Raw genomic sequence first — 12500 nt, 5'->3', positions numbered from 1 at the left:
GGTAAAGCCCATAGAAAAAGCCTTGGCAACCGTTGCTAATCACTCTGGCTTCAGTTCAGTACACGAATGAATCTTTCGCCTTTTACTAAAGATTTCCGTGGACAGGAGCAATTTCAATGAGTCTTAACAGACTTTTTTTCGGCTGTCGACAGTCTTCTGACATCGGCAGCTTGCATACTATTTATCATACAAAAACATGGCTCAAGAAGAATTATTTTCCGGTTTTTCTTAGCTTCCAATTTTGTGACAAGGGAAATTTCATAAAGAAAAAGAATTTTCACTGACAGAATATGTTATTTTCATTTTAGTTGATGTTTTTATTTCATATTTTATTTTCTAATGTGTTTATTGTAGGTTATTGGGTGCTGAAAGAGCCATAAAAACCTCATAATCGAACAATTTACTAAAAAATTATTAATATTGAAAGATTTAAATTTCGAAATAACCTACCTACGGTTAATCTACACGCGTTTAGAAGCCGTAAAAAAATATTTTCGACTTTGTAATGGACCAAACAAAAAATATAGAAAAAATTATCGAAAAAAAAAATCTTTTAAAACTTACCTTACGTTAGTCCTTATGCGTTGCGAAGCTCAAAAAAAATATTTTCGACATTATAATAGAACAAACAAAGAAAATAGAAAAATTTTCCAAAAAAATAAAAAGTCGAAATTCGAAAAAAGAAGAAAAGTGGTCCTTTTCTAGGAGTTTTTTATTCCCAAAAAATGGGTTGATGTCCCCGTAACCCCTAAAAAAAGGGGGTCGAAATAACATTTTTTCATCATGCTTCAAATGGGCTGAAAAATTTTTTACGGGGTCTCTGGACCAAACAAAAACGATCTGTCGAGTCAGAATTCCGAAAATCGAAAATTCCCGAAATTTCTGTACTTAAAAGGCGGGGCGCCCACTATCGACAAAAGTGTGCCAAAACCCACAAACGTTGTGTTACGCGCGCTAAGATAAACACAAGCCTGATTGCTGAAAATGTATTCTATTTGAATAAGGTAAGTATCAACATCAAGGAAGCAATTCCTTTATTATAAACTCATACTCTGACATTGCGCTAATATTGCTCGTGAATTGTTATTTAGTTTAAAAATATAATTTATATTACTTTTATTTTATTTTAATTCTATATAATAACTATTTTATATTTTTATTAAAAAATTTCTTGTTTAGTTTCTAAGCAACCACAGTTACGTTTATATGTTTAATTCTATTGTATTCTATATTTATCGATAATTTAATAAATGTTTTAAAAGACTATTCTGGTTTTCCACGCTCTCTTCAAAAATGTGAGTTCTTTTAATTCTTCCACTTAATTATTCATTTTAAAGTAAAACAACTAGTTATACATATTATTATATTATAATGTATGTGTATTATATACTATTATTTTATAACATAAACATAGTTGAGTTATTAAATTAAACGTCAAATATTTTATTACCTAAAATTAAGTTAATCGTAAAATCTGATGTAGTATGAGATATTCTTTAGAAACTAGCTATAAATATTCTTGAAGTAAAACAAAACCATCTATAAATAGAACAATGAGAAATAGTAAAACAAACTAAACACAACATGTTTATTTTAACATTATTTTTTATTTAGTTTAATCACTTAATAAACTTTACTTCTAATCATAGTATTTAATATAGAATATAGTTAACAATCTTTTAAACGAAGTCTTAAATAAAGTTACAGGGAGTAATCGTAATTAAAACACCAAAAAAAAAGGTTTTAATAAAAAAAATACTTACATCAAGTTAAAATTTTATAAGGATTAATTTTAAAATATCAAATTGATTGTAAATCAAGTGCAAATAGGTTTTTTAAACAAACCGAAGGGTTTATAAAGGCTTGTAAACGCTTTCAAACGCCTACGACCATACCACACTGAGCACACCCCATCTCGTCCGATCTGGGAAGTTAAGCAGTGTCGGGCGTGGTTAGTACTTAGATGGGTGACCGCTTGGGAATACCACGTGCCGTAGGCTTTTGCTTTTTGAATTCATCTTTTTTGTACTATTTTTCTTTCTGACCTATTTATACTTATTACTCGTTTATTTACATTTCTTTAACGCTTAAAAGAAAAGTAAATTCTAGTTATTAGCAAATAAAAACGTAAGCCAATCAGATAACGTTATTTGCTGTTTAAACCAATTAGAGCGCTAAAAAAGTGGTTTGACCAGTTTGAGATATCGAAAAAATAATGGCACCATCTTGTAGAGTACAATTTTCTGAGTTAAAATTAATACAATTAGTCTTTTATACTAAAACTTAAAAGTTTTTTTGTCCAAAAACAAATAAAAGCGTGGCTACTTGAAAAATCAAACGAAAATAAATTTTGCACTTTTGTATTGTGAGTCATAATAAGTTATTTACTGTTACCAACAGATACTAGCAAAAGCTTTTTAAAGTTTTGTATTAACTTAATGTATTTGTAATTACTTTTACTTAATAGAAACTATTGAATTACGTTTACTTAGTTTACTTTTGTATGTGTATTAAATATATAGCAATTTTGTTTGAACTTAAATAAGGACTATTAAACTATTAAAAGAAAACTATCAAAGTTTACTAACTCAAAAGCTAAATCTTAGTTATATTGTTATAAGCATTTATGTTGTAATTTACTAATAACTAAATGAGTTTATTTCAAACAAAAAGAATTAAATAATGTTATGTTATGTCAAGCCTACTATATGAGGTATATAGGTATATAAGGTATACAAGCTTATGTTTGAAAGTTATAATAATTAAAATAAAAATAAATATTTAGTTGGTAAAATTTGTATGTTTTAATATGCTTTGAAATTAGAGTTAGTATAGATGTTTTTTTTTAAATATAATAAATATAAGTATTTAGTTACTAATAATAAACTAAAATACCAATTTTGTAGTTATTACAAAAAAAAAAACTTATCTTACTTAAAGTTCACTGTAATTGAAACATTATACAAAAGCTTTATAATTATAAGCTTTGAATAATTCTATTTGAATAAATAATAGATTCATAACTATATTCATGTTTGCATATTTAAATTATAAAAAGTTAGTGTTTTGTGTATTGACTTTATGATTATTTTATTTTAGTAACTGTTAGTTTTATACTTTAATAAAAGAAATATGGTTAACAAGTAAGTTAAAAATGAAAGAAGCATAAAAAAACACACTAATTAACTGCTTATTCAATAGTTTGATTATTTAATTATTTTTCTGTTATATAGTTCAATCGTATTGTATAAAAAATACAGAGGTTTAAAGTAAGTTAGAATAAAAATAAAACAAAACATATAAAATAAGCATTAGTTAAAATACATAGTTTTTTTTTCTAAGAAAATTTAATTCTTTAATAATAAGTAGTAATTTAAATAAAAAATAATACAAATAAAGTTATACAATATATATACAATAGTTTGTCAAACTAGGCAAAAAACAAACTAGGCAAAAAACCTACAAAGTAGGCCACCACTACAATCCAATGTTCCAACTGGAAATTCAATGAGATCGTTACTGTACTTGTGATGAACGTTGATAATCCCCAAGATTGTAAGTCGAAGGCCTTACCCAACCTAACCAGCGCACTGGTTTTCTTACAACTGAATTAATCAACATTTATTATTGAATATAATCATTATTGATAGATAGAGGAATGTTGACAATCAACAACAGATTGTAGGTCAAAGGCATTACTCGACCCAAGTACCCACAACCTAGATTGAACAACATTTATTAGATAGATTTGTTTATTGATAGATAGAGGAATATTGTCAATCCACAACAGATTGTAAGTCAAAGGCATTACTCGACCCAAGTACCCACAACCTAGATTGAACAACATTTGTTAGATAGATTAGTTAGATAGATAAATAGTACAGTATAATCTCAAAGAATTTGAAGCCCGAACATTGAACGATAGTGGTGTTTCGTGACGACTAGCGGGATTCGATCTTACAACCTTCTGCTTATGAGTCAGCTGATAAGACCACTGACCCACCGCGCCACGACAAAGATAAAGAAATATTTTGCTATATAAATAGGTTGATTTTTATAATTTTGTTATACAGTGTCAATTACAGTGAACTTCAAGTAAGATATACATATTTATATACATAGTATATATATTTCCGAGTCTGACTTTGAGTACTTTTTATATATTATTAACAAGATTTTTTAGGAGTAATATCTGTTTAGTTCTTTAATATATCTTTAAAATAATAATATTTTTTAAGGTGTTTAAAACTTTTAGAAGCTGTATGTAATGTCTTTTAGTTTAATAGTTCTTTTAAATTAGTAAAAAAAATAAACATGGTTGAGTTATCAAATTAAACAAAATAGAACGTCAAGTATTTAATTACTAAAATTAATTTAATTAAAAAAAAAATCTCAGGTAATCTAAAATGTCAGGAATTATTTAAAAATAAATATAAATTTAAAACTTATTATATTGAAAAGATTGATGAATAATACTCTTGAATGTATGCAATGTTTGTATTTGTAATGCAATAACATAAATGGATAGATCAATGACAAATTGTAAACATATTGTATTATTTTATTTTACGATTTTATTTTATTTATTTAATAATTCAATAAACTTTACTTCTACTTTTCCTGGTCTTAGGTAATTTATAGATAACAATTATTTAAACAAACACTTTTGTACAGTTACAATACAGTTTTAGTACAGTTTGGGAGTAACTGTTGATTAAAAAAACAAAAAAAAGTTAATTCAGGTTAAAATTTTATAAGGAATAATTTTAAAATATCAAATTGATTGTAAATCAAGTGCAAATAGGTTTTTTAAATAAACCGAAGGGTTTATAAAGGCTTGTAAACGCCTTCAAACGCCTACGACCATACCACACTGAGCACACCCCATCTCGTCCGATCTGGGAAGTTAAGCAGTGTCGGGCGTGGTTAGTACTTAGATGGGTGACCGCTTGGGAATACCACGTGCCGTAGGCCTTTGCTTTTTGAATTCATCTTTTTTGTACTATTTTTCTTTCTGACCTATTTATACTTATTACTCGTTTATTTACATTTCTTTAACGCTTAAAAGAAAAGTAAATTCTAGTTATTAGCAAATAAAAACGTAAGCCAATCAGATAACGTTATTTGCTGTTTAAACCAATTAGAGCGCTAAAAAAGTGGTTTGACCAGTTTGAGATATCGAAAAAATAATGGCACCATCTTGTAGAGTACAATTTTCTGAGTTAAAATTAATACAATTAGTCTTTTATACTAAAACTTTAAAGTCTTTTTGTCCAAAAACAAATAAAAGCGTGGCTACTTGAAAAATCAAACGAAAATAAATTTTGCACTTTTGTATTGTGAGTCATAATAAGTTATTTACTGTTACCAACAGATACTAGCAAAAGCTTTTTAAAGTTTTGTATTAACTTAATGTATTTGTACTTAGTTTAAATTAATAGAGTTTATTTGGTTTACTTTATTATGTGTATTGAATGTGCTAGTATCTAAAAATAAATACAACTAAAACAAAACAAACAAGGAGAGTACTTGAATAGAACCAACACAATTTACAGACCAGTTGTGTACTAAATTTAAAGAAATTCTGAATAGTGAATATGCAATTATTATTATAAGTTCAAAGTTCACTTTAATTTAAATTAATGTATTTTGTAAATTGGTTTTATTTAATACGATAGTAGTGAATTACTTTATTTAATTTACTTTAGTATGTGTTGTATAACTTTATTTAAACCAGAAGCAAAACGGGATTATACTTTCAATAAACTACACAATTTACAGACCAGTTGTGTACTAAATAAAAAGCTATTGTGAATAGTGAATATGCAATTATTATTATAAGTTTATAAGTTCACAGTTTACAAAAGCTTTAGAATTTAGTTATTATTTGTTCATATTTGCATATCTAATTTATGAAAAGTTAGTGTTATGTGTATTGGCTTTTTAATTTCTTTATTTGTAGAACTGTTAGTTTTATATTCTAAAGAAACATTTTTAAATAAATATGTTTAACAAGTAACTTAAAAATGGAAGAAATATATTGTATATATTGTGAACTGTTTATATTTATTCTAGCTATTTGCTTAGTGTATTTATTAATGTGATTATTTTATTTTGTTGTTTGTCTTATAGTTTAATCGTATTGTGTTGAAATATATATAACAAATACAGAGGTTTAAAGTAAGTTTAAATGAAAATAAAATAAGACATATAGTTGAAATATAAGTTTAAAAAAATAGTTTTTTTTTTTTATTTCTTTGTTTGTTTGATTGTTTGTTTATTATATAATCGCGACGTGTCATTTTATTACTTTTAAGCATACTAAATATAATAATAGGTATAGTTATAGGAAAAATTCAATTAGTTTCTAATGTAATAAAAAAGTTTATTTCCACAAATAAATAAATACCTGAAAAATCAAATGAAAAATAAATTTCGCACTCTTGTATTGTGAGTCATAATAGGTTATTTACTGTTACCAACAGATACTAGCGAAGGCTTTTTAAAGTTCTATGTTAATTCAATGTATTTGTACTTAGTTTTATTAAAATGACAGTATTGATGGTTACGTTTATTAAGTATGTTTATTTAACGTTATGTAACTCAAGTAAAACCAGAAGCAAATAAGGAGACTACTTTCAATAAACTACACAATTTACATACCAATTGTATACTAAACTTAAAGCTATTCTATTTTATTCTTGATAGTTATTTTAAAGTTATTAAATTATACAAATGTATTTTGTAAAGTAGTTTTATAAAGTTACTATAGTTTATTTAACTTACTATAGTATGTGTTATATAACTTTAATTAAACCAGAAGCAAAAAGGGAGACTACTTTAAATAAACTACACCATTTATTGTTATATATAACTCTAATAAAACCAGAAGCAAAAAGGGAGACTACTTTAAATGAACTACACAAATTAAAAATATATTATTATTTATAAATCAATCGTGTTGTGTTTCAAAATACATTTTTCAAATAATGTTTTACAAGTATTTATCAGTTATTTAGTTTTCTTTTTATAGTTTAGCCGTATTGTTTTATTTATTTGTTATTATTTTTATTTAATTGTTTGCTTATTATATTTATCGCCATGTGCTTAAAAAATAAAACAACTATAAAGGTTAAAAAAGTAAGTTTAAATAAAAATAAAATGAAACATATAAAATAAGTTTATGATTTTTTTATTATTATTATTATTATTATTTAATTGTTTGCTTGTTATATTTATCGCGATGTGCTTAAAAGAATAGAACAAATACAAAGGTTTAAATTGTAAGTTTTAAATAAAATAAAATGAAACATACAAAATAAGCTTATGATTTTTTATTATTATTATTATTATTATTATTATTTTTATTTCATTGTTTGTTTAATATATCTATCGCGATGTGCTTAAAAAATAAAACAACTATAAAGGTTTAAAAAGTAAGTTTAAATAAAGATAAAATGAAACATATAAAATAAGCTTATGTTTGATTTTTTTATTTTACTTTTATTAAATTGTTTGCTTATTATATTTATCGCGATGTGCTTAAAAGAATAGAACAAATACAAAGGTTTAAATTGTAAGTTTTAAATAAAATAAAATGAAACATACAAAATAAGCTTATGATTTTTTATTATTATTATTATTATTATTATTATTTTTATTTCATTGTTTGTTTAATATATCTATCGCGATGTGCTTAAAAAATAAAACAACTATAAAGGTTTAAAAAGTAAGTTTAAATAAAGATAAAATGAAACATATAAAATAAGCTTATGTTTGATTTTTTTATTTTACTTTTATTAAATTGTTTGCTTATTATATTTATCGCGATGTGCTTAAAAGAATAGAACAAATACAAAGGTTTAAATTGTAAGTTTTAAATAAAATAAAATGAAACATACAAAATAAGCTTATGATTTATTATTATTATTATTATTATTATTATTATTATTATTATTATTATTATTATTATTTTTATTTCATTGTTTGTTTATTATATCTATCGCGATGTGCTTAAAAAATAAAACAACTATATTAAAAAGTAAGTTTAAATAAAGATAAAATGTAACATATAAAATAAGCTTATGTTTGATTTTTTTATTTTATTTTCATTTAATTGTTTGTTTATTATATTTATCGCAATCTGCTTAAAAAAATAAAACGAGTATTAAGGTTTGAAAAGTAAGTTTAAATAAAAATAAAATAAAACATATAAAATAAGCTTATGTTTTTTTTTTTTTTTTTTATTATTATTATTTTTATTCAATTTTTTGTTTTTTATACTTATCGCAATGTGCTTAAAACGATAAAACAAATATAAAGATTTAAAAAGTACGCTTAAATAAAAAATAATACAAATAAAGTTTATTTATAATAAATATATATATTTAAAACATTAAAAAAAGTAGTTTATACATATTTTTATTTATTTATTTCTTTTAAACATATTAAATAAAGTATAAAAAAGTATTAAAACATTTAAACGTAGCATAAATAAGCTTAAAACATTAAAATAATCGAAAAGAAACAAAGAAATTGAAAAAAATCGGAAAAAATCGGCAAAAAAAGTTCAACAGCAACATTTGAGCATCATACACGTATGCATTACTTTACACTAGTGAGAGAGACGTGTTTGTGCGTTCGGTCGACTTGACGAGAAAGCGGGCTTAAAGCATTACTGTTTAGCACCCGAGGCGCGGCTATTGCAGCGGCGGCGAACGTGCTATGTAAACGCATTGGAGCAGCGTATGAAAAACTACAAGCGTCCAGCGGCGGTAGGCTTATAGCTTTGCGAAGTCGTCGAGACGAGTAGCCGACGCAGGCAGGCACGGCTCGAGGCGGGTAACTGCAGCAGACAGATGGCGTGTTGCTGCTGACGAGTTAACCGGCAGAAGGCAAACGGTTGGTCGGGAGAAAGAACAGTCAGTTGTATAGCTGCATGCTGCAGTCGACGCGGGCTGGCGCTTTAAACAGCAAAAGGCCGGCGCCGACTTTCAGTAACGTTCGCAAGGCTTTTAAGCCGAGTGATAGAAAAGGTCTGTATTTATACAGTAAAAACGCTCAGTCGAGCAACGGGTTTAAACGCCCTCGGATAGTTATCTGGTTGATCCTGCCAGTAGTCATATGCTTGTCTCAAAGATTAAGCCATGCAAGTGTAAGTACGAGCTCACGTACAGTGAAACTGCGAATGGCTCATTAAATCAGTTATGGTTCATTTGATTGTACGCTTTTACATGGATAACTGTGGCAATTCTAGAGCTAATACATGCGTAAAGCGCCGAACTGACGTGAGGCGCGCATTTATCAGACCAAAACTAACCGGCTTTCGGGTCGTTACAATGGTGACTCTGGATAAGCTTGCGGATCGCACGGCCTAGTGCTGGCGACATCTCATTAAAGCAACTGCCCTATCAACTATCGTCGGTACGGTATCGGCCTACCGAGGTTGTAACGGGTGACGGAGAATCAGGGTTCGATTCCGGAGAGGGAGCCTGAGAAACGGCTACCACATCCAAGGAAGGCAGCAGGCGCGCAAATTACCCATTCCCGGCTCGGGGAGGTAGTGACGAAAAATAACAATGCAGACCTCGTACGAGGTCCTGCAATTGGAATGAGTACACTTTAAACTTTTTAACGAGTATCCATTGGAGGGCAAGTCTGGTGCCAGCAGCCGCGGTAATTCCAGCTCCAAAAGTGTATATTTAAGTTGTTGCGGTTGAAAAGCTCGTAGTTGGATATAGGGACGGCGAGGTTGGTCGGTCGAAAGGCTAGCACTGGCCTCGTTGTTCTTGTTGGTCGGTGCCTTCGCGGTGCTCTTAACTGAGTGTTGCGGTGGTCCGGCAAGTTTACCTTGAAAAAATTAGAGTGTTCAAAGCAGGCTTTACGCTTGTATAATGTTGCATGGAATAATGGAATAGGACCTCGGTTCTATTTTGTTGGTTTTCGGAGCACGAGGTAATGATTAATAGGAACGGACGGGGGCATCCGTACTGTGCCGTTAGAGGTGAAATTCTTGGATCGGCGCAAGACGAACGACTGCGAAAGCATTTGCCAAGAATGTTTTCTTTAATCAAGAGCGAAAGTCAGAGGTTCGAAGACGATCAGATACCGTCCTAGTTCTGACCTTAAACGATGCCGACTAGCGATCGGGCAGTGTCGAACTTAAGAACTGTCCGGCAGCTTCCGGGAAACCAAAGTCTTTGGGTTCCGGGGGAAGTATGGTTGCAAAGCTGAAACTTAAAGGAATTGACGGAAGGGCACCACCAGGAGTGGAGCCTGCGGCTTAATTTGACTCAACACGGGAAATCTCACCCGGCCCGGACACAGCGAGGATTGACAGATTGAGAGCTCTTTCTTGATTCTGTGGGTGGTGGTGCATGGCCGTTCTTAGTTGGTGGAGCGATTTGTCTGGTTAATTCCGATAACGAACGAGACTCTTACTTGCTAAATAGCTGCTCGACCCATTGGGTCGGAGACAACTTCTTAGAGGGACTAGTGGCGTTTAGCCACACGAGATTGAGCAATAACAGGTCTGTGATGCCCTTAGATGTTCGGGGCCGCACGCGCGCTACACTGACCGGATCATCGTGTGTTCCCTAGGCCGAAAGGTCCGGGTAATCCGTTGAACCCCGGTCGTGCTAGGGATAGGGACTTGCAATTGTTTCCCTTGAACGAGGAATTCCCAGTAAGCGCGAGTCATTAGCTTGCGTTGATTACGTCCCTGCCCTTTGTACACACCGCCCGTCGCTACTACCGATTGAATGGTTTAGTGAGGTCCTCCGATTGAGCCTGGTACGTGCGGCAACGCACTCGCCGGTGTTCGAAAAGACGATCGAACTTGATCATTTAGAGGAAGTAAAAGTCGTAACAAGGTTTCCGTAGGTGAACCTGCGGAAGGATCATTAACGAATCGAAATTTGATTTCAAGCGACGTCTCTTCTTCGAAGGGACCGAGCCCTGTAACTGTTATAGTTCGGTCGCGTTGCTTCCTGACAGCGGGAGTAATAATTCAGCACGCAAGTGCTGGCGCGGCCGCTTCTTTTTGAACACAATTTTTTGGTTGCATTGAGATTGATTAACACGAGAGATCTCTTAGCGGTGGATCACTCGGCTCGAGCGTCGATGAAGGACGGAGCTAGCTCCGAGAAGTAATGTGAATTGCAGGACACATTGAGCATCGATATTCTGAACGCGTATTGCGGCCTCGGGTAATCCTGGGGCCACGTCCGTCTCAGGGTCTTTAACACACCGATCCTTTCATTAGTTTGAAAGTGCCTGCGACTCGTTTCTTAATTAAGGAGCGTGTCGTCAAAGACAGCTGGTCTGGCGATTTCACAGCTGAAGCGTGAGCAGCCTGCTGGCCTCGGGTGAGGTAGCAACGACGGTAGGTGCTCGAGAATAAGTTAAGTGACTTCAAAAGGCCGACGTACAAAGCGCATGTACTTTTATAGTACATCACTTTTGACCTGAGATCGGGCGGGACGACCCGCTGAACTTAAGCATATCACTAAGCGGAGGAAAAGAAACTAACAAGGATTCCCCTAGTAACGGCGAGTGAAGCGGGAAAAGCCCAGCGCTAAATCCGAGCCTTTTTGGAGGGCGAGGAAATGTAGCGTATGGAATTCAGCATGCGGCGAACCAACGACTGCCCACGTTCTTCTGATCGAGGCCTTTTCCCAGAGCGGGTGTTAGGCCCTTGGCGGCGGTCGTAATTCGTCCTAGCGGTTTTCCCGGAGTCGGGTTGTTTGGAAATGCAGCCCTAAGCGGGTGGTAAACTCCATCTAAGGCTAAATACTGGCTCGAGACCGATAGCGAACAAGTACCGTGAGGGAAAGTTGAAAAGCACTTTGAAGAGAGAGTTAAAGAGTACGTGAAACCGCTTGGAGGCAAACGGAGGCGCCCATCGAGTCGCCGGACGTTTTCAGGCGCTGCGAGAGCTGTCCTACTGTTTGAGTGATCTTCGGAGACTCTTACGGTTGCGCTGGCGTCGCGGCGCTGCACTAGCGTTCGGCGAGGGCCGCGACCGGTTGCTGGGCTGACTTTGGTCGTTCGCAAGGTAGCTCTTCTTCGGAAGAGTGTTATAGGCGTTCGATTAGCTTCGGCTCGGCGACCGAGGAGAGATTCCGCGTCGGTCTTCGGACAGGCTGCGTGTTGATCGCTGGAATACGGCTTTGGAAACTGCTCGCAGTCTCTAGAGTTTGTACAAGGCCTTCTTCGCGTTAGCGCTCAGACGCCAGGGGTCTGCGGCTTAAGCTGGCCACGTCTCCGACCCGTCTTGAAACACGGACCAAGGAGTCTAACACGCGCGCGAGGTGTTGGGCAGTACGAAACCCGAAAGCACAGTGAAGGCAAACGAGGCGAGATCCTTTCATTAGGCGCATCGCCGGCCGATCCCATAGGCCGCGTCCTAGGGGTCGAGCAAGAGCGTGCTTGTTGGGACCCGAAAGATGGTGAACTATGCCTGAACAGGCTGAAGCCAGAGGAAACTCTGGTGGAGGGCC

General features: G+C 32.7%; 5 non-coding genes and 1 pseudogene across 5 annotated transcripts; all 6 read left to right on the top strand.

The window, feature by feature from the left end:
* Nucleotides 1-39: 39 nt before the first annotated feature.
* On the top strand, nt 40-154 carry LOC145846232 (U5 spliceosomal RNA). Its single transcript, XR_014370675.1, has one exon. It is a non-coding gene; the product is annotated as a U5 spliceosomal RNA (small nuclear RNA).
* A 1727-nt stretch (nt 155-1881) lies between these two features.
* LOC145846214 (5S ribosomal RNA) lies at nt 1882-2000 on the top strand. The gene has a single exon (XR_014370660.1). It is a non-coding gene; the product is annotated as a 5S ribosomal RNA (ribosomal RNA).
* Nucleotides 2001-4855: 2855 nt separating this feature from the next.
* On the top strand, nt 4856-4974 carry LOC145846213 (5S ribosomal RNA). Its single transcript, XR_014370659.1, has one exon. It is a non-coding gene; the product is annotated as a 5S ribosomal RNA (ribosomal RNA).
* Nucleotides 4975-9096: 4122 nt separating this feature from the next.
* On the top strand, nt 9097-10904 carry LOC145846238 (small subunit ribosomal RNA). Its single transcript, XR_014370681.1, has one exon. It is a non-coding gene; the product is annotated as a small subunit ribosomal RNA (ribosomal RNA).
* Nucleotides 10905-11086: 182 nt separating this feature from the next.
* Nucleotides 11087-11239, top strand: LOC145846220 (5.8S ribosomal RNA). Its single transcript, XR_014370665.1, has one exon. It is a non-coding gene; the product is annotated as a 5.8S ribosomal RNA (ribosomal RNA).
* A 222-nt stretch (nt 11240-11461) lies between these two features.
* On the top strand, nt 11462-12500 carry LOC145846249 (large subunit ribosomal RNA; annotated as a pseudogene; the record flags this gene model as incomplete).

The sequence above is a fragment of the Thalia democratica genome, unplaced genomic scaffold (assembly GCF_965202585.1).
Source record: "Thalia democratica unplaced genomic scaffold, ktThaDemo2.hap1.1 HAP1_SCAFFOLD_355, whole genome shotgun sequence".
Lineage (NCBI taxonomy): Eukaryota > Metazoa > Chordata > Thaliacea > Salpida > Salpidae > Thalia > Thalia democratica.
The sequence above is the reverse complement of the archived record's forward strand: the minus strand, read 5'-3'. Positions and strand labels throughout refer to the sequence as shown.